At 41.5% G+C, this 21,483-nt stretch overlaps 1 protein-coding gene across 3 annotated transcripts in view; it reads left to right on the top strand.

Moving 5' to 3' along the window:
* Positions 1-21,483, top strand: part of CNR1 (cannabinoid receptor 1) — a 103,178-nt gene that overhangs the window by 35,970 nt on the left and 45,725 nt on the right. For all 3 annotated transcript variants that reach the window (XM_069973559.1, XM_069973557.1, XM_069973560.1), the window contains exon 2: positions 12,890-12,959. The gene's annotated coding sequence lies outside the window, so the exon portion shown is untranslated. The remainder of the gene's footprint in view (positions 1-12,889; positions 12,960-21,483) is intronic.

Below are 21,483 nucleotides of genomic sequence, written 5' to 3'. Positions count from 1 at the left end.
CCAATTAAGTAGATGCTCCCAGTTTCTCCCTTTCCACTGATGTAGGCTCCTTAAAAGTATAGTTGGTTCCTAAAAAATAATAAAAAAGTCTCATCCATCTCCGCTCCAGCACTAAAGCACCTTTTACATGAGGCGACTAAGAGGAGCAAACGAGCGTGGTCAGTGCTTGCTTTCTCCTTATTCCCTGCTCGCTGCCGACGCTATTACAAGCGAGGGGGAACTGTCTGGGTGATCGCTTAATCGTCGGGGCAGCCCATAGCGGATAGCAGCGGTCTGCTGCCGCCGCTCCTGTTCCACGGAGTGACAGCAGCAGATCGCTGCTATATTAGTCGTTTGTCTTTCAACATAGTTGAAAGACAAATAACAGCAACGATTAGTCGACATTGTTCATGTCGGCTGATCATTGCCTTCTATTACACAAGACAATTCAGTAACATTGCTCCTGTACAATAGAGAGTTGTGATGTGTGCCCTGTAGTCATCGCCACTCATTTTGCATTCTTAGGGGAGCAATGTCTTGTGCTCTTAAGAATAACCGCCCCCTATGCTACACCACTGTTGTCAATGGATGCAACTGTACAGTAGTATCCTTAAGATGTATATGTCAGAGATTCACATTGGGAAATCCTAATGGTGCCTTCACATGTACTGACTCGCAGCAGATTTCACGCTGCGAGTTTATTGCAATGAAATCCACTGCGATAATGATTACTATGCAACTCAATGGCATGTATTCCCACAGCAGCGTATTATGTGCGTTTATTTGTACAATGCGGATTTTCTGCGGAAAATAAGCTGCGAGTCGGAACGTTTAAAGGCACCCTTAAACTATTTCTGCAATCAGCTCAACAAAAAAACATTCAGGGCCCTTGCACACAGAGCTAAAGAGGCAGAAATTTCAAGCGGAGTCTGTGCCACATTGCTTCAATGGGATTTCTTGTGCACCTCGGCTCTCCACTCAAAGATTGAGCAAGTTCATTCTTTGAGTGGAGAGCTGAAGCGCGTAAGAAACCCATTGAAGCAATGTGAGAGGCAGTACCGGCCGGATGAACTTCATTTGTGCTGTAATTCACCATAGCACATAATGGAGAGTGCAGCCACAGCCGCACTCTCTATTGTGACATATCAACTGACATATCTGTGTGGTTGCTATTCAATGAATAGCGGCCGCACAAAACTGACATGTCAGTTTTCCGTGCGACCGGTTGGAATCCCGGCCGGAGCGTATACTATGTGTATACACTCCGGCCAGGATTCCCTCTGACTTCTATGGCAATCTATTTTTTGTCTTAATCACGGCTGTTATTGCAATTTGCAACAGCGGCCGTGATTAATACAAAAGATACGTTGTGTGAACATAGCCTAAATGTGCATACAAACTGGTATATGTTGATATGTGCTTCAGAGGCTCATTGCAGACGCCAACATACTTGATGGGAAGAAAAGTGCTGCATGTACGTGCTACTCCTCTCAATGAAATTACAGAACCCTACTAGACCCCAAAATACAGTAACCCAATGGCATCCATTGCCAGGGTCCTTTAGGTCTAGTGTGACAGATAAGGCATTGTGTTGTGTTGAAAGCCACAAAGGAGATGTGAACATAGCCTACGAATTGTATTGTGCTACCCTTCCCCCCCATATAACAATGAATAATACAGCATAAATAACCAATACATTACATATACAATACAATACATACGTAGATATACTGAGGATAACTCTAACATGATCTTCAGTTGAGTTGTCAAAGCAGAAAAGGCTTAGAAATTGGTTTTCTCTTGGAAACATCTAATATAATTTCAAGCTGCTCATGCTTTTTTCTATAGCAGAACAAAAAAAAAAGGTGATAAAACCATAAATTGTGTAATCTATCCTTACATTTACAAGATTTGTAATTATGTAATGTGTTAACTTGGGAGGAGAGCTGATCTTCTTATTCTGAAAGGAAATCGTTGAACTAATAGCTGAATTACTTTTCTCCAAATATCTGTTTTAGCATTAGGAAAATATAAAGAGACTTACAGTGTAATTGGGGAGGAGAAAAGTACTGCATTGAACTCTCGTTTTTTCTTTCTCTCCCTGCTCTGTTTAGTGTAAAATTAAATTGTAGTTACAGTATTGATCATGTGAAACAGTACATCAACTTCTCCGAATAGTCAGCACTGTGGTAATTCCCGAACTACAGTTTCTCAGTAAGTTAAAGTGACATTTCCACAATGAAAACTATATTCCTTATATAGAGGATAGGGGGTATGACACTGATCATGGGGGTCTGATCTCTGGGACCCCCACAATTGTGAGAACAAGGACCCTTATCTTCCCACTGAATAAGGGTATGTGCACACTATGGATTTCTGAGTGGAGAACCTCAAGCGGGCGTCAATTATTTGTGCAGACAGTGGAATCTGCCTGAGCATAGTATTGAGCCTATAGGACGGATGGAAGTTTAAGTAGGGGTGCGTGGTGGTGTGCGGAGGAATCCACTTGAAGTTCTCCACTCAGAATCCGCAGTGTGCACATACCCTAAATCAGTGAAACAGCATGCTTTTGTAATGGAACCAGAGAGGTAGCCGAAGACATTAAAGACAATGAACAGAGCATGCCGACCTACCGCTCCACTTAGCAGAGAAAGTCGGTCCCCATTCTCACAGTTTCAGGAGGGTCCTAGAGGTCAGAATCTTGCAATCAGTCGCTTATTCTGTGGATAGGGTCCATGTATAATTGACAGTAAGGGCCTGGCTCCAGGTGACCGACAAAGAGGCATAGAATGGCCTGCTCATCCCTCAGCACTATAGAAGCTTTGGAAATCCTTTGTACTTAAAGTGATACTACTGTCCCCCCCTTTCTGGATGAGGACTTCTCTACACAGCTGTAAAGCCTAAATTCTGCCGTTTTTATATCTTACTTTATAATAGATTCTTGGTGCTTGTTCCTGTGAAAAAGGCTTTTTATCATTGGTGGATTTAGCCACTTGGTTGGGGCTTTGCGGCCGCAGCACCACTTTGACTGCACAGTTGTGGGTGGAGTGAAGTGGTGCTGCGGCCGTGAAGCCCCACCCAGGTGGCACAAACCACCAATTATAAAAAGCATTTTTCACTGGACCAAGCACCAAGAAAACTATTATAAACTAAGGTATGAAAACGGCAGAATTTAGTAGATAAGTCCAGAAAGGGGGGGATAGTATCACTTTGAGAATAAGGGTACAAACCCACACACTGTATAAACAGCAGATACACAACAAATACGCAGAAAATACGCAGCAGATTTGTTGGTACAGATTTGATGCTGTGTTCAGTTATTTAGATATAAACTGCTGCGTTTTTGCTGCGTATTTGCTGCGTATCGCAGCAGTAAATACGCTCATTATATGGTGTGTGGGTTTATACCCTAAAAGCATATTTTTATGTTACGGAAACTCTATCCATGGGGGAGATTTATCAAACATGGTGTAAAGTGAAACTGGCTCAGTTGCCCCTAGCAACCAATCAGATTCCACCTTTCATTCCTCAAAGACTCTTTGCAAAATGAAAGGTGGAATCTTATTGGTTGCTAGGGGCAACTGAGCCAGTTTCACTTTACACCATGTTTATTAAATCTCCCCCACATATGTGTCTCCTTGACCTAACAGCATCTAACAGTGTCAGCAGTTCATAACTTGGAAATTACAGCTGACATATTCCCTTAAAGGCTATACAGAGGCACATTAGTCTCTGTTGGTCTGTATCATGGACCTGTAGTCACTAAGTGAGCTGCCATGTGGTGCCCTTGTGTAATTCCACTATAGGGAATTTTTTTTCACTAGTTGCAGTGCATATAGGGGAGAATAGTTTTGTAATACGTCTTTTATTGGAACGTGAAACCATTTTTTCTGTTGAATGCTTAAAAAATCTAAAAGTAGAAACATTTTTTTGGGCTACCGTATGAAACTGGAGACATGTTAAGTATGGTCTTATAAGCCACAGATTGTGGCCATTGTATTACAGCTCCTTACCACTCAAAGGTTCCATGGAGCAATAAGGATATGTTCACAAGGTTCTTAAGGCTATGTTCACACACAGTATAACAATGGCTGTTGCTTAGCAACAGCAGTTTTTATGCTGGCCAAACACTAGCTGTTTTTTCCATGTTCCTGTGGCCGTCATAGCTCTGACAGCTGCAGGGACATTTATTTCCAAACAGCCCATTGACTGTGTGTCTGGAAATCAATTAAAGAGACTCTGTTAGTAGGTTTATGCTGTTGTATTTCAGAGTAGCATTAACAGCTGAACAGAATGATGTATCACTTACATTGTTCTGTGCAGCTGATCTAGAGATAACCTACTGAATAACATGGACAACAAGTAGTTCCCTCTATTATGTGCATGAGCCCAGCAGTCCTCATTATTCAAATAAAGCAGAAAATTCCGCCCACCAGCCGCTGATTGGCTGTTATCTATCCATGGTGTGTATAGGCAGACAACTGTCAATCAGCAGATGGGGGAGCGGGAGGGGGAGTATGGCAACAATCCTATTCTCCTGCATATTAGGAGAACGGCTAAACAGAATGATGTAAGTAAAACACCGATCTGTTCAGCATTTCTGTCACTAGTTTATGCTGCCCTATTTGAGGTGGAATAAACCAAGTGACAGATTCCCTTTAAAGCAGTGCTTCTCAAACTGTGAGGCGGGCCTCACCAATGAGGCGCCCCCTAGTTGTTGGTGAGGCCCAGCTGGGGAGCCAGTTTTCACAAAAGTAACTATGATCTGCACAGTCCTCCAAAATCTCCATTTTAGCAACATTAATAATGTATTTCATACTTGCTTTATTATTATCTACAGCTTGGGAGACAGTTGAAAGGTAGTCCTAGCATTATTTTCAGCTTTTAAATTGACTTTCACCACAGATGGTGAGGCCCAGCATCCTCTTGGTCAGTCTGGTGAGGCCCAGGCATTGCCTTGGTCTGTTGGGTGAGGCTCCAGTAGAAATAGTTTGAGAAGCACTGCTTTAAAGGAGAAGTCCAGCCAAAATTATTTTTTGATATGTTATTACTTATGGAAAGTAATTCCTAGTGTACATTAATTATGGGAAATGCACATATAGAGCTATTTCCCTTAATTTAGTAGATCATGGAGTGTTAGAATTCTCTCAGAAACAGTGACGTAACGATGAAGGGTGTAATTCCTATGGAGTGTCCAGCAGGGGGCGCTCTATTTGTAGAAGTCTATAGGACTTTATTGTTTCTATGGATGTCTATGCATAGTAATGGAATGTAATGTAGTGTCCAGTGTGCTTTATTGAATTAATCCATCTATGGAATTAGTATTCCATAAAAGTATCCCATAAATGAGTTCAATTACTACATATGGATATCCATCACAGTAAGCCCGCCAAACCGCCGCCACCGCACTTGACTATATACACTGAACTACTACTCCCATCACCTGCTCATAGTATGAGCAGGTGATGGGAGTAGTAGCTGGGTTATGCCTATGACATGCCTGCTTCTGCTGATGCCGCCGGGAGCAGGGGGAGCCGCTCATCACACAGGAGCCATCATGCCCCCTCCGCTTCCCCCTGCTCCTTCTTCCACTATCCCACGGCTACTTCCACTTCCCACTATCCCACGGCTGACTGCCCGCCTGGCTGCCGCTCTCCCTGGTGTCTGCACTGACCGTCCTCTCCCACAGGTGCCAGCAGGGGACACCGGGAAGCACCGGGAGCCGGTATGTGTGGGGGGAGTGCGGCGGCCAAGCGGGCAGTCAGCCGTGGGATAGTAGGAAGTGGAAGTAGCCGTGGGATAGTGGAAGAAGGAGGAGGGGGGAGCGGAGGGGGCATGATGGCTCCTGTGTGATGAGCCCCTGTGCCCGGTGGAATCAGCAGAAGCAGGCATGTCATAGGCATAACCCAGCTACTACTCCCATCACCTGCTCATACTATGAGCAGGTGATGGGAGTAGTAGTTCAGTGTATATAGTCAAGTGTGGCGGCCGTTCGGCGGGCTTACTGTGATGGATATCCAAATGTACTGATTGAATCCATTTATGGAATACTTTAGGGAGCAAGGACACTCCTGCCTGCCTCGCGTGCCTACGCTCAAAGAATTGACATGTCAATTCTTTGAGCGGAGAGTGGAGGTCTGCAAAAAAAGTGAGGCAGGCGGGATTCCGAGCGGAGTCCTTGGAATTCCGCCAGTTTTACTCAGTGTAAACAGACCCTTATCGAGGATAATAATTCATTCCTTATATCAGTATAGTAACTGAAAGATTGCCGTCATCCTATAAGCCTTATCTGCACATTCTGCCGGCTACTCTATATTATCACAGCTACAATCCATTTCCTGTCTCAATATCTAATGGTTTGTGGTTTATTATGGCTGTCATTGTCAATAATGAGCACAGGGTCTTTGAATTAGATTTCTTAACCTCATATAATATCTTAAGAGTTTGAAGAAAATGGTACATCGATCTCGCCTTCCATTCCTTTTACAAATGTGGGATAATTTGATTTGTTTTTACTTTACATTTCACCACTTATTCTTTGAATCATCGCTTTCATTTAGTTGCAACTGGAAGGGATAAAGAGCATTGTCAGTGATGGAACTATGAAGTTCACGAGGGATCTATGAAAACAAGTGAAAAATTAACCTCCTGATACAATGCTACACGAGGACTTGTAATAGCAACCACATATGGCAGATATAAATAGCATGTTAGGTTTGGGTGAATGGTTCTATGATATAAGGACTTTTCAACACATAGGGCTTCATGTCTCACAACTGCCCATAGCAACAAACAGGCCGCGCTTTAGTTTTTACCATAAAGAGAGAAAAATGGTTGTGAAGAAGAACAATATTATATCTGCTCTGAAACATGGGACCCAGAATGGTTTGGGGGCAGATAATAACTATGATCAGTAGGAGAGAGTGATAGAAGACATAGACAGCCAGCGATACAGCAAGTAGGGGTCTAGCGTGTTGATCAGGACCAGATATACTTTTGGCACTGTATAGCATAGAATATGGCTCCTAAAGAGAAAATGTTTCATATGTAAATTAAGTGTAGTTATGTGAATTATTAGACACTTACTGTGCTGTCAGAGGGAATGGGCCACGAGAATGCACCAAAAAATGGACTATTTGGTGGATGAAGTATAAGGTGTCAAAAAACGCCCCTACAGGCTTCTCAGACATAAAGTTTGTTACTGAGAATATTCTACATTATTGAATGCTGTATTGACCCTTTATTAACTGTATATCAATTTTGACAGCTGCATTTAAATGGTTAATTAGTGGGCACGGCGATCGGACCATGCCCGCTAATTGCCGATAGCAGATGCAGATAGCAACCAGGATCACGGCAGTTCAGAGCGGGGTCGTCGCACTGCCCCCCTCTGAACGTCCTTAACAACATCAGGGCGTACATTTACGCCCATGGTAGTTAAGGGGTTACTGCATTGTTATTGGACCCCTGTACCTGAATCAGTTTGGTACTGATCACGGCATACCTTTGGTAAATAATTCAGTTTATAAACAATCAGTAATACCTATTTAATACCTCGGTATTATGGTATAATATGCAGGGTCGTAGCTAAGGATTACTGGCATGGTCTATAGTATATCCTGGCTGCTGGATGCTAGGGTGATTCTGCCATAGCTAGAATATTTTGAATGAGGCCTACAGAATTAAGGCCTTATTACATGACACGACATTGAGGGGAAAGCAATTGATGACCTATTGGCTCAGCGATCGGTTCCCCCTTGATCATTGCTCCCTGCCTGTTTTAATACACCCACATACAGTGAGCGGGGAGCAGCAGGAGTATAACTGAAGCCTGTGGGAGCCAGGCAGCGGAAGGGGCTGCCTGGATCCCTGTTTTTCAAGTGGTACTCCATCTTCCCCAAAGAATGGGAAGACAGTGGGATTCGAATGCTGATGGTTAGGGTTTGTACAAACCAGAATCTCAGCCCGGTTTGCTCATCTCTATAATTGTACATCCTCTGGAATCATCTGGCTGGTGATCGGCCGACATGGACGTTTCGCGTAATATAGCCTTTATTCTTTACCCCATATGAAAGAAATCCCAACTACCACTCTTAACATAACTCTATGCTATTTTAGAATGCACCAGAGGTAACAAAAGTATTGCTACAAATATATCATATACATTCTGCTGCTACACACAGTCGGCATCATTCAGCTCCCGTTTCACTGTTAAAACAATTGTATTTTATTGCAGTCTTATCTCGGTTCTGTAAACTGCAGATGCCAGACCTTGTCTCCGTTTTATCATGTTCACAATCTCTTTAGGAAGCGTCAAATAAATGATAACACTGACAAAGCAATTCTACCTGACTTGACTTCTATTGAGCATGAAGGGGCATAATGGAGTGTCTAGCACAACTGTGATATTATATATGCACAAGGGCAAAATGATTTATTGGAAACAGGAGACTCCTACAGCTTTTAGTTATACTTTCTGTACTTTCAGTAGGCTACGCTCCTGCTTTCGGCTTACAGTTAACCCGGCTATATTCACACAACATATTTTTTTAATTAATCACGGCCGTTGTTGCAAATTGCAACAACGGCCCTGATTAATTAAAAAAATATTTTCAATTGAAAATTAATGGGCTCCCGGCCAGAGCATATACAGTACACATTGTATACGCTTCAGCCGGGATCCTTATGGGGCCGCAGCAGAAAATTACATGTCAGTTTTTTGCGTCCGTTATTCGTTGACGAGTGGCCGCACAGAACTGACAGTTCACACAATGTAGTGTTTTGCTCCGGCCGCACTCTCCATTGTGTGCTATGGTGAATTGGGATGTGGGCGCACACGGATGCCCCCGCATCCCAATTTACCAGAAAAGAAGTTTACCCTGCCAGTACTGCAGTACCAGCCAGATAAACTTTACTGACACTGTTCTGTGACACGGCCGGGTCACAAAACGGCCAGTGTCTTAAGTAGTGTGAACCCAGCCTAAGGAAAAAGGCACAACCTAGATAAAGAATGCTAACTAGAGACCCTATTACACCGATGCGATTATGGACCGTATTTGGGTGATTATCGGCCATTATGGTTATTGCTTGGTGTAATAGGTAAAGTTAAAAGGCAATGATCAGCCGACAAGCACAACATGTTGGAAGACAATGATCCCACGGGACAGGAGCGGCGGCAGCAGACCAATACTATCCCCTATGAACAGCCCCTCTCACAGCTCCCCATGCCCCCCCCCATGCTCTTAATCTTAAAAGCAGGTTAGAATGGGTGCCCTGAATGGATAGAGCACTAAGAGTAAAGGTGGTTTTCTTACTTTTATCCTCAGCATCGTTTACCTTAAATGATCAGTTTTATAAATATGTAGATTAGGCAGTTTGATGCATTGCAGGTGGGGCTTACACTCTCAATTCACCTCTTCGCCCTGTCCATCCTTCCTAATAAATATTGAGGCATCGGTCTGCAGTGACCTCACTCCGGGGCTCATCAATGCAGAGCATCAGATGAATATTCATGAAAAGGGACGGATGGTCGTTTCCCCCAGTCCCCAGGGCACCACCCTGCCTAATTTATACAAATTATTAATTAAACTAAAGATTTAATAAAAACGGCAAGAAGATGAAGGTAAGAAAATGACCTTCATTCTCAGCATCCTGTGCTCTTTGAAAACAAAATAGCAGCTTAGGGTCTTCTATCCTGCTGTTAGTTCACCTTTAACAATTATTAACAGTTATTAGTACAGTGAAACCCTGGATTACGAGCATAATTGGTTTCAGGGACGTGCTTGTATTCAAAATCACTTGTATATCAAAGCAAATTTTACCATAAGAAATAACTGAAACGCAGATGATTAGTTCCTCAACCCAAAAAACAAAAACAAAACATTGTATCAGGAAAGAAGGGGTTATTCATTTAACTCTCCCTCCTCACACAACTCCACAGGTGGCTGCAAAGTTGGTACCAGTTGGTACAAGTGCAGGCTGTCCAGAGTAGCCATTGGTGAAGAGATTACTTCAGGGGTCAAAGGAAGCAGTGATGGCATGGAGGGGCAGCGGAGGAGAGCCGTAAGACGTTTGCTCACCGGCAGAGTTAATCAGGTAGCACTGTGGTAGCACAGGTAGCACAATACAAGCACTGGCTTGTATTAAGAAATGTTGCTTGTTTACTGAGTTACATTTTTTTTCAAATAGTTAGCTTGACTTCCAAAACTCTCTTAAACCAAGGTATTCGTAATCCATCACTAAATCTAAAAGTGACAGTCATAAACCTTTGTCCCATCTCCATATTTCTCATTCTGTGCTCTTAGTAAGTTATCAGAAAATTTTACTAGTAAAGAAATTACTCCATGAAATGGGAAAAAAATAAAGCCATGTATGATACACACCACTATTCTAACACTAGCCTTGTGCAAAGAGCTGTTTCTGGTATGATTTTAACTTTTTTTTTGCCTATTTATTGTCTCTCTGCAGCTCTGGTCTCTTCACTTTCTGTAGACGAGCCCCATTGTGACCATGTGACCAGAAAGCTCATTTCTTCTGTCTCCCTCTACTGACTTGCATAGAAAGTAGTCCCTCACACACAGCTCCAGGGATTTTAATGATACATAGTGTTACAGGATCTAATTTTCCTAAACCCCCCATTCCCACCACCATTTTATCTTTATTATTTATTACTTGTGCTTCGTATACTTCCTTCATCCATTTCTTTAAGCATGTATATGTAAAAAGAAAGAGAACTAGCACTGCACATACTGTAGACCTGTTCTCTCTCAGCAAAGGAACTTTTGGATCCACCAGAACAATTAACAATCAATTGCTGTAGATTAAATTTTATTTTCATTCATAGTATTAAAATACACACAGTATTACTCCTGGGATAACCCTTTTAATGGCTCTAATCTTTTTATTGGTTATTACGACTCCTGAATATTAACTTTACGACTTAGTGCGAGAAAGTCACTTCCAAAGGTTGTTGGATAGTTTTCAGTCCTTCTGCTTCCTTGGGACAAGTGGCCATCAGTTTCTCCAACATGTTTGTGGAAGGACAACTGCTGTAACATATTTACAGTCCATGTACAATGAGGACAATATCAATAACAGCTCTTAATTCCTCTGTATAATTTTGGCTATGTTTAATTTTATGAAGGGAGCAACAGAGTCAGAGACAATGAACAGCTTGTGATGAGAATATTGCCTGATAGATTGGTGACTAGTGGTTTTTATATGCACTGTATTGAGTAAAGGAAAGAGCATATAATATGTGGAGCACTTAAAACTTCTAGAAAAACAATTAAATGCATAATACGGTTATTTACTATCTTCCATCTGTCTGGATAGAAGCTTTGTAATAATTTCTAAATATATAATTGGAGACATTAAGATTTTGAGTGGAGCAAATTATTTTTTATAGAATACAATAATCTATGAAAAGTCCCAAAAAGCATGCCTGATTCCATTGGATTACCTAACTTACTGTACAATGCCCCCTTTTGGAGGTAGCCCCCTTCTGGAGGCCCTTTGGTGGTCGAACATTGATTAAAATTTACCTCCAGTAGGTGGCCCTGTGGAGCAGGTTATTTTCCTTTGGCAGAGAGACACTTTGCATAATTTTTTTCTAATAGACCATGGTTAGTAAGACTGCATACTAACGTATAATAGTTAAAATTGAAGGGGTTATCCAGTGCTACAAAAACATGGGCACTTTCTTTCAGAGACAACACGACTCTTGTCTACAGTTCAGGTGCGGTTTGCAATTAAGCTCCATTTACTTCAATGGAACTGAGCAGCAAAGCCCCACCCAAGCTGGAGACAAGAGTGGGGCTGTCTCTGGAAGAAAGTGGCCATGTTTCTGTAGCGCTGGATAACCCCTTTAAAATTGCCCTGCTGAAAGACAACATTACCATTTTGTATACTTGGTCTTCAATCATGTTTAGATAGATAGTATATACCAAAACAACATCCAAATGAATCCTAAGAGCACAGAATTCGCAGTAGAACATTGTCCAGAGTCTTAGACTGGCTTTGCAGGCTTTTCTTCTTTATACATAATGCAAAAATTCCCGGCACTCACCGAAATAGCTTGCTTCTTTAAACTTTATTCCAACATATATGGAGGTGCACAACAACAGACAGGGCATGTTTCAGCATATCTGCCTTTCTCAGCTGGCAATTGGAAAAGGCGGATATGCCAAAACGTGTGATGTCTGTTGTTGTGCACCTCCATATATGTTGAAATAAAGTTTAAAGAGCAAGCTATTTTGGTTAGTGCCAGGAATTTTCTGCTTTGCCTATCGTTGATACACAAGCATTGCTATTCAGGAGTGATGAAACCTTTGTATTCCTGTCTTTTTTATACGGCATATCCGGATATTATATCTTCCCTAGGGATCAAGGAACATGCAGCCTTGATGTAATTCATCCAACCAGGCTAACTTCTTCCATTGCTACAGTATATGACCCAGTTGTGATGTGAACTTGCACATTGTAGGCAGTAGCATGGGTCCTTAAACCAGTTTTCTGGTGTTCTGACACCTGTACATCATAACAGCAGTAACCTTTTCAGCAATCTGTGCTACGGAAGCTCTTCTGTGTCTGACCTAACGAACTACCTGGCCTTCCCCCCTTACTAATCCTCAGGGTCAGTAAACCTTGGGTGCCCATGACCCTGTTACTGCCTCACCGGTTGTCCTTCCTTGGACCACCTTTGGGCATATATGAAAGAACCCACCTACTGTTTTGGAAACACTAGCCTTTCTCACCTAACAAAGTCGCTCAGATTGCCACCTACATCTCATCCCTTGATATTATGTTATTCACTTCATTGGCCAGTGATTTTACTATTATATGTGATTGTTTGTATTTACATATGAATTCTGTCTATTATTCTAAACAGTTTAATTCTTTTTGTTCCTAGATTAAAATTCACGTATTTGGATAACCTTGAAACTGATCAATCAACATGGAAGTTCCTTTCTGATATTAAGGTGGTGTAACTTTTATTTCTATTCATAAAGATGTTGTAGCTGTATCATATTCTTTCTGTAAACATGTTTTATCATCCACATTTGATATATTGGTTGATAGAAAAATTCATTATATATGATATATCCAGTTCTAAGGCAGAGTGGTCACATCTAGCGAACTATGAAAGTGTTAGGAGCTACTTGCTGAATCTACACAAATATATTAAGAAAAAGCTTTAGCAGCAATCCCTTTATGTAGTGTCCTTTAGCAGATGGATAATTCTCATAATACACATACTTAGCACAAAGCTAGAGGGGATTTGAAGTGCTCCACCAAAATTCAGCAGATATGTCAGCAGACTGAAAGCTGCTGTTTATGGCAATAAACACAATACAATGCCAAGCTCAGAAACATGTATGTATATATATATATATATATATATATATGTGTGTGTGTGTAAACATGTGTATATATATATATATATATATATATATATATATATATATATATGTATATATATATATATATATATATAGTTACCTTTTAATTTCCCAACATTCCTCACTTTTCCACCACTCTTTTGCAGCAAACACATATCCTGATATAGGAAATATACTCCAATCACTCTTCCAGTGTAGAAATGATGAATACAGCACTCAATAAATAAATGACTTTGGATGCTTTATTACAGGGTTCCAAAAGACAAGAGATGTCCATTTCGCGCTAACCACGCATCTTCCGGCTCACATTCTGAAGATACGCGGTTAGTGTGAAACAGTCGTCGCTTGTATTTGTGGAATGCACCTGCTGCTTTGTACCATCACACCCTGTAATAAAGCATCCAAAGTCATTTATTTGGTGAGTGCTCTCTTTATCATTTTTACATTGGAAGATATTTGCATTTGTCTTGATGTTGCACCACCTATGACTGCGACATCTGATTGACCATGCCATGCACTGTGGTACCAGCTCCTTCTCTACTACTGGATGAACTCCAATCACTGGCTGCCAAGATGACATATTTCAGGTTTACAACCACTTACTGAACAATAGGGGTCTTACCCACGCAGTCCTAAAAATATTGGGGCTATGGGATTATGTAAAGGTCCTTTACACCTACCGATAAATTCCTTAAACAATTGTTTAGCGAAAGTGAAGCAATGATTTAGCTTTTTAAGTGATTGAGTTTTAGACAAAGAAATTGTGTAAAAATCTTGTTATTTCGATTGTTGGGAGATGGTTATATTGATCTTTTATGCTTGGAAGTAGGGATGGTCCGAACCTGCCGAGGTTCAGGTTCGTATGAACTCGAACGCTCGGCAGCAGATTCCCACTGTCTGGCCGCTCCGTGGAGCGGGCGGATTCAGCGGGAGTAACGCCTGGAAAACTGGGATACAACCTATAGCTATGGTTGTATCCCAGTTTTCTAGGCGGTCCTCCCGCTGGATCCGCCTGCTCCACGGAGCGGGCAGACAGCGGGAATCATTACCGAGGGTTCAGGTTCGTACGAACCCGAACCGAACTCGGTTTGGACCATCCCTACTTGGAAGGACTGTTTAGACGAAGCAATCTGTGAAATATCAGCAAACGAGCAGCAACAATTTTAAAACTTGTTGAAAGACCGCCATTAACGATTTATCGCTCATCGTTTGATCGGTGGCTACATTTACATGCGCAGGTAATCATTAAGTATCGATCGTTATTGCAAATTTTTGAACGATTATCACTCTGTGTAAAAGGACCATTAGTGCTGCTCCTCTGCATCTTCATTTTCCAAGAATTGTAGGAGAATGTTATGGCATATCCTCATGATAAAATTGAGAGATTTGACTTTTATCTTGGTGTGACTTCCATTCTTCTTTGTGGGCTATCTCTGGTATTCACAGAAGAAACAGGGGAAAAAAGGAAGGGTGTACAATCCGGCACTCCAAGGCATTCGGGGAAGATAGGCTAATAAAACATAACTTTTAATCTATACTGTTAAAATAACGTTTTAAAACCAACGCGTTTCGCGCCATGGCGCTTAATCATGGTTGTAAAAGCAAGTGAACTATGCTGTCTTTATAAAGGTTGCAGCGACCAATCATGAGTGCCAACGTGGCGAACTCATGTGGGGAATAATGATTCTGAATTCGCACGTCATTACGTGGTGAGTCACGAGCACCACAGCAACGTATTAATCAGGTATTGAACCGTACATTGTGCTCTCTCTTGTGGGACTTTATATATATGAAAAAAGATTTGTGGACAGACAAATGATGAACTTGGTTACATATATATGAAAATAATTTTGTTGAATTAAATAACCCATCTACACGCGAAATGACTGACATATTATCAACAGCAACAACATCCGCTACAAACTTAGATGCAGCCAGCACTACACAAAATATGGATGCAGTTGCTGAACGTAGACGTAAACTCACCCAAGTCTTTGAGATTATAAAAAATGATAATCCAGAATGCATAAACCTATTCGATAAATGGGAGAAATTACAATCCCAAGAACTCAGATTGTGGTGGGATTACAACACCTTAAACACTTACCTGGAGAAAAATATGATCCCCAGGGGATTACGCATATACAAAAACCCCACCACGTCATTCTCTGAAGAGTTTCTCTTTGAATGGGAAGAAGCCATCACCGATTGTTCTATTCGCCTAATAAAAATTATAATAAAACATGAAGGAATAAAATTAGCCGAATTAAAAATACAACTTGAAGAAACTAAACAAGCCTTACAACCATTCTCTTCCCTAGCTGAATACGAGGAACTGAATAATAAACTTAAAACAAAAATGCAAGATTTAGAAAACCAAATATTAGAAGTCAAAAAAACTAAGTTCCAAAGGGACAACACGGACTATACACTCAACCAGGTATATACATGGAAGAAATTCAGGTCACATAGACCCCGCTCCATTTTGAAAAAGGGAGGCGCCCAACGAACCCCGGGTCATGTCAGTTTCTCCTCAATTGAACGGGATACAGTGGATACATCGGACTTTGAAACCACATCAGACATTAGTCAGGATTCACCACCAAGACAGGATTCATCAAGGAGACATTACCAACATAATCCCAGGGGGGGTGCACGATCCCGACAACCCAATGGTCACACTAACAATCACATATGGAATCCAAATACAGGAGCACAGGAGTCAAGAAATGACACAAGACCTAATCAAACAAATGATTACACAATAAACCGTACATGGAACCCGAACTCAGGAGGACAGGGATCCAGAGGTGGTACTACACAACCCAGACGAACCAATTGGAACATAAACAATGATGTGGGACATAATCCACCTACAAAAAACGCATCAGGCGTGCGGGGAGGAAACATAAGTCAAGACAACATAATTCCTTCACAAGGGAGATACCCCGCACGCAAGAACCGCAGGAATCATCAATCTTAAGCACTGTTCACACAAATGTTACCCAAGGGAACATCACAATACAAAACGGTGACAGTCTGAATGAAGCCTCAGACATAAAATCATTTAACGTGGTGAATCTCTCCAAAACCATCTTAACTGAAGATGAAATCAAGATCCTATCTAAGGGTCTTACTTTTGTACCCACGACACATTTTGATTTGTTTGGAACTTTGGTCGACATAAACCGATTCGCACGACTACTGACTGTCCGACGCCATTTTTTTAATACCCTTACGGATACTCCAACAAACCCTCTTGGAGAACTAAATGCACAAACTAACAATTTTACAGATCTCTTATTTCAGGAACAAACCAATTTACAACATCTCATAGACCTGGAGTTTGAGGGACAGATTGAGGATACAACTTCAATCCATAGCGTTCCTATCAAACATTCCAACCCAGGATATTATCCTGTAAAATCACGAGTGGAAGCACTGGATCATTTTCAGAATTGCATGGAAAGGGATCTCAAGAAGTTGAAGGAGGAATTGGAGACCTCTCCCCCAAAGTCTAACATTAACTCCAAAGAACAACAAGCCATAAAATCCCTACAGACCAATAAAAACATCATTTTGAGAATGGCGGATAAAGGGGGCAAGATTGTGGTGATGGATAAAGAAATGTACTGTAAAATGGCTTATAACATATTAAACGATACCACTACTTATAGAAAGTTACCATCCAACCCCACCACCACTTTCAGAGCCAAATTAGTGAGTTTAGTACAGGAAGGTGTTATTTTGGGGATAATAGATGAAAAACGCATGAAAGATCTTATCCCTGAACACCCCACTATCCCCATACTATATGGACTACCCAAAATCCATAAAGGAGAAAACCCACCCCCATTACGCCCAATTATTTCGGGTGTTGGCTCGCTAAATGAAAAGGTTTGCGAATGGGTGCATGAACTGTTGCAAAATTTGGTCAAAAGAGTACCTGGGTATTTACAGGACAGCTGTACAGTCCTCAGGGCTTTTCAAAATTTCACATGGAATAAAGAGAACATGTGGCTCAGTTGTGACGTTATATCCCTATATCCTTCCATTCCACACGATCAAGCTATAACTGCACTTGCCCACCATCTTTACAAATACAGCAACTATAGCCATGAGTTACGCGAGTACATAATAGAAGTCACATTATTCCTATTGAAACATAATTTCTTTTCCTTCAATGGGGAATATTTTCTACAAATACAAGGAGCCCCAATGGGGGCGAAATTCTCACCCACACTCGCAGGCTTGTATGTTGCTTGGTGGGAAGAAATGTTCATTTTCTCCCCTCAGAATATCTTTTGCCAACACATCAAATGGTATGGTCGTTTTATTGACGATATTCTGATGGTGTGGACGGGAGGACAACAAGCCATGAAATCCTTTGTAGAATACATAAACAACAACCCCTACAAGCTCCGCTTCACAGCCAATTTAGAAACAACAGAGATATCCTTTTTGGACATATTATTAAAAGCACCAACATCTGGGAAATTAGTACAAACATCCCTATATCGGAAGAGCACTGCTGGGAATACTATACTGCATGCAACAAGCAGTCACCCAGCACACACTCTAAAATCCATCCCGGTGGGTGAACTAACTAGAATCAAACGCGCATGCTCAGAAGAACGGGATTTTAATATACAATGCAATCAAGCCAACGAACGTCTAAAACAAAGGGGTTATAAACAAAGCACTATAACAAGAGCAAAAAATATAATCAAAAACAGAAACAGAAATGATCTGTTAACAAAAAAACCTAGAAATCATACCCATCCCACCACCACAAATGCACCTGTAACTTTTTCTACACAATACAGCATGGAATATGAAAAAATTGTGGCTATTTTAAATAAAAACTTACCTTTACTAAGACAGGATGACACCTTGGCAGAAATCCTGGAAGGAGGACACCGATGCGTGGCCCGGAGGGGCCACTCCTTGAAAGATTTACTATCCCCCAGTATGTACACCACAGAATATACAACTAGAAGTAATAAAATAACAGGTAACTTTAAATGTGGTGTGAATAGATGCCAAACTTGCAAATTTTTGGAAACCAAGAGAAATTTTACTGATAGTTCCAACAATGCAAATTACATGGTGCGAGATTTCATCAATTGCAACAGCCACCATCTTGTCTACATAATAGAGTGCACCCTATGCAACTTGAAGTACGTAGGCTGCACCACTAGACCTTTAAAAAAACGCATAGGAGAACACCTATTGAGCATCAAGAGTGGACTTGGACTTAACGCCTCCGGTGCCTCTAAACATTTTTTACAAACACATAGCGGCAATACAGCCAGTTTCATATGTTACGGCATAAAAAAAGTTCCTAACCCCAGAAGGGGAGGTGATTGGAAGAAAAAGCTTCTATACAAAGAAGCCGAATATATATTTCGCCTAAACACCAGAATGCCATATGGATTGAATCACAAAAACGACTTACTATATTACTATACCTAATTGCATTCAGACTTTGCGTCTAGCTAATATGATCAGTCCCATAATTTGCTGACCAAATATGGTGTCCAAGTAACATGATCAATCATGTGATTTAAACTAAACGTGGTGTCCAGATAACATGACTAGTCATATGACTCACCACGTAATGACGTGCGAATTCAGAATCATTATTCCCCACATGAGTTCGCCACGTTGGCACTCATGATTGGTCGCTGCAACCTTTATAAAGACAGCATAGTTCACTTGCTTTTACAACCATGATTAAGCGCCATGGCGCGAAACGCGTTGGTTTTAAAACGTTATTTTAACAGTATAGATTAAAAGTTATGTTTTATTAGCCTATCTTCCCCGAATGCCTTGGAGTGCCGGATTGTACACCCTTCCTTTTTTCCCCTGTTTCTTCTGTGAATCCACGCTCGGCCGTGTTTGGGATCCGTGCACCCACCCATCCCCCTCCAACATACAGGGAACCTATTGTCTGCCAGTTCCAGGTGAGCTGATCCAACTCCTTACTACTTCCAGCATTATCTCTGGTATTGTAGCTAAAAGAGATATAAGAAAGGATTTGGAACAAATCAAATTCATTCTGGATTTTCAAAAAAATTGGATTAGTTCTTGTGATTTGCTTCAGCTGAATCATATAGTAGCGGAGCCTCCAAAGACAGGAGTCCTTGTACATTATTTATTTTAAAGGAGAAGTCACACGAACTGTAAAAACGGCAGGCGGGGCCGGTGAGAAAATAAACAAGTGAAGTCGCCCATCACTGTGTCTCTATAGCACTGTGCCCAGGTCCTGGTAACATCAGCTGGGGTCCTGCAGCTCCGCTAGCTGCAACATCATGACCCTGGCTGAGTAATTGCCTGCCCAGCCAATCAGTGACTGGGGTAGGACACCATCCCATTCACTGACTGGCTGAGTGGGCAATTTCTGCTGCAGGAGCCAGATACATGATATACCCAGTTTCCTGCAGAAGATGACAAGTGGCGGCAATGACTGGGACCCTTGAGCGGCACAAAAGAGGCACAGGGACGAGTGAGTTTATTTTCTTCTCACCTACCCCCCACCTGCCTTTTTGTTTTTACCATTCGTGGGACTTCCTCTTTAATTATTTAATTCTGTTATGTGTTTACATTCGCTTAGAATATAGTCAATTTCGTTCTGTGAATTTACAGCTCATTCTTAACAAAATTTGCTAAACATGTCCGCCAAGATGGCAACCGCACATGTTTTCTTACAGTATTGTCTTTTGCCGGGAGCAAGGTATTATCCATAATCCCTTGCGCCCCTTGCCCCCCATCCAATCACCAGCAAGCCCCACTGTGATGTCAGCACCTCCCCTCACCTATATAAGGTGATTCCCTTCCTGGAGCAGCCATTCAGCTGTATGTGTAGTGAAAAGCAGGATCGCAGCAGTCAGTTAGTGCAGAGCAGGGAGTGAAATACAGAGAGAAGAGGAGAGCATAGGAGGGTGGATTGTGAGTAGATTCTGAGTAAATTGTGGGTGGTTTTCTGTGGCAACAAAGAAGCCTGTATCCAGTATCACAAGTTACTGGGTGCTGCTTTTGTGCATTACACTGGGCTTTAGACCAAGTCAATGGGTGCTGGCTGGGCATTATACCAAGTCAATAGGTGCTGGCTGGACATTATACCAAGTCAATGGCTACTGGTTGGGTATTATACCACTTGTTTGGCTCCCTCTTAATTGATTTATCTCAACCATTCAAGTGTGAATGCACACTGAATCACGCAAGGTAATCTGCCTTTCACCAACAAATTGCTGCTGGTAGTAGCTTAAGAAGGTTGTTCTATCACAGTTAGAGGCCTCTGACATATATACCCCAGGACGAATCATCTCTGTAGTTTTATACCATTCAAGAAACCATGAGAGTCATTAAAAACTCAAATAATAAGTACCCTTTTATCAGCCAGTCACCATGCGTGTGCATAAAAATGGCGCATCAATGCTACTATTCCTTGATACAAGTGTCACTGACTAAAAACCCCATGGCTATTGTAACAAGAAAGGAAATGTCCTGTTTGAGGAACATAGTCATGGGGATTAGTGCCTGAATAATACTATTTTTGGGTTATGGGTTGCATAGTGCACTTTGTGGAGGCATTGAGCTGGTGTGGATAATATATGCCTGCGTTGAAAATGGTTTAAACCATAGGGGACATAGCCAGTTTTGGTGTTTATGACAATGTCAAAGTTTTCAAATATGACGTGTCACTTTATGTATGAATAACTTTAAAATGCTTTTACCAATCCAATGATGTAAGGCAGGGGGGGTTATGTCATTTATGCTGGAATTGTTGCATTGGGGTCCTTGTGTTAAGAGTTTGTATGTTTGTGTGGGTCCATTTAGTACACCTCTCTGGGCTCAGGTTCACATGGTATACCGTATGATGTTTCTCAATGCATTCTTCATGACTTGAGGCAGGGGGATGATGTAATTTATACCGTAATTGTTGCGGCTGACCAAAAGAGTATCTACCTCAAATGGTACCACAAATCAGCAGACATCATCTGCCAATGGGTGACCTGGAAATTACAGTTCTGCATGAATATGGCGATCTCTGTTGGTACAGCCGATCCAACATGTGAAGGGATAAGTTACTCTGCGTTGG

The sequence above is a fragment of the Dendropsophus ebraccatus genome, chromosome 6 (genome assembly GCF_027789765.1).
Source record: "Dendropsophus ebraccatus isolate aDenEbr1 chromosome 6, aDenEbr1.pat, whole genome shotgun sequence".
NCBI classification, from domain to species: domain Eukaryota; kingdom Metazoa; phylum Chordata; class Amphibia; order Anura; family Hylidae; genus Dendropsophus; species Dendropsophus ebraccatus.
The sequence above is the reverse complement of the archived record's forward strand: the minus strand, read 5'-3'. Positions and strand labels throughout refer to the sequence as shown.